Source organism: Myodes glareolus, chromosome 1, assembly GCF_982192425.1.
Source record: "Myodes glareolus chromosome 1, mMyoGla1.1, whole genome shotgun sequence".
Lineage (NCBI taxonomy): Eukaryota > Metazoa > Chordata > Mammalia > Rodentia > Cricetidae > Myodes > Myodes glareolus.
In genome coordinates, this window is record NC_142026.1 from 90,453,443 (window position 1) to 90,455,368 (window position 1,926).

Genomic DNA, 1,926 nt, shown 5'->3' on the forward strand with positions numbered 1-1,926 from the left:
GGGCATCAGGGGCTGGGCTCCCCTCCTTCCCTTTCGTAGGTGACCTGCGGGGCGGGCCTCACCTTGTGGGTGTGGCAGTGCTTCTCCTTGGGGCTTAGTGGTGTCTTCTGTCGGTAGACTGCGTTTGCACCGGCGACCCGGGAACCCAGCACAGGCGCGCGGACTTCGAAGGGACTGATAACCCGGGAGGTGGCGTGGGGAGCCGCGGGGCAGGCTGCGCCCAGATCTTACTCTCCTGGATTGGAGGCGTCCAGAGCCTTTTGGAACCGCCAAGCTGGAGCTAGAGACGGACCTGGAGTTCCGCTGGGCCCCGGCCCCCGGGCAGCTCCTCCTGCAGGAATCCGGGGCCCCAGCAACGCGCAAGGAGCTGGAGGCGGCGGCGGCTGGGCGCAGCGGCGAGAAGCGGTGCGGGCTGCTCTGGTTCACTACGCTGGTCCTGTATGCCGCCTTCGTGGGACTGGTGAGAGCCCAGGCTGTCCCTTCCCAGGCTGGGCCAGGAGGTTCCCACTAGGAACGATCACTCCCTGGCTGCAGACCTGCTTCCCTAGCCTGCACAGTGGGAGATCGGGTGCATTCATCTTTCTGGGTCTCCGTTTCCCTATCTTGGAAATGATCACAGTTCTAATCTTGGAGGGTTTTTTGTCAGCTCTAATGGATTGCCTTAATGTAAACTTTTATGGTCATGGGTACGATGGGAAGAGATACAGAAAAGGGGACCCAGACCTTCACCTGCTCACCTCAGCACCATCCATGCAAACTCCCGGGTGGGCTGAGTAAGTTCAGCTACCTGGCAGTTTTGCAGACGGAAAATGACTTTTCGTTATCATTCAGGTGGCTAGGTGGTACGAGTAAGCGCCTGCGAATGCCTGTAGCCACAGTCGTCTCTAAGATTTTAGCATTTTAGAAACGGTGCCACTAAGTAGCCCAGGCTGAGGCTAAACTCAGTGGTGGTGTTTCTGCCTCAGGGATTACAGATCAGTTTCTTTGATGTGGGAGGAACTGCGAAGGGAAATTCTATAGGTGCCTAGAGAGCCTTCGCTGTGTGCTGAAGTCTCAAAGTCCTTTGAAGGAATTTGATAAGAACCTGTACTCGGTATTCTTTCCTTGAACTTGGTGCTTGCTGCTGGCCTGTCCACGCTTGTAGTTTTTAAAAGGGGGCACACTAGTTTGAAGCAGAGCAGGGCCATTACCATCAATCACTCTTGGAATATAGATAGATGACTTAGAAACGTTTTTCTTAAAAGGACCGGTGACTCCTCTTCAACCCTTGGTTCTTGTTAACACATTGTAAGGCAACATTTTACTGATAAAACCGTTTTGTATGTGTGCGTGTAATAGTTCCTTAAAAGTCTGGATTCCTTCCTGGTGGCTTTGGAATTTCATTAAAGAAGACTATAGATTTAGAAACATTCAGATAGTCGATTTCCAGCATATTGTATTTGTGTAGGTCAGAGAAACCTATGTATGTCAGAAGGAGTGCATTTTTAACATAACCAACATGAGCAATAAACTGATGTTTGGGAATTTAAATTTTGACAGCTAAATTCCTATATCAATAATAAATGGAGTATATTTAAAATAAAATATTTTGAGAATATATTTGATATCTCTTAGTAACTATTAATACATAAAAATCTTGTAAGGTGATATTCAAAATCTAAAAAGAATTGCAACCAAAGCCAGACAACATTTAAACACTGAGTAGAAGACGACTCACAGGAGTGTATACCTCTAATGTGAAGGGTTGCCCGTTTTGTCTTGTTTGAATAAAGGGAACCTCTATATTACATTGCAATTCCCGCCTCCCATTCTTTATTATGGAAATACCACCATTTAAATAAACACCAATTTAGTGGTTGTAAGTTTAAAGCTCTTCTCATTTTAAATTTTAGGGAATAAGCATTGCTATCCTTGGGCCAACATTTC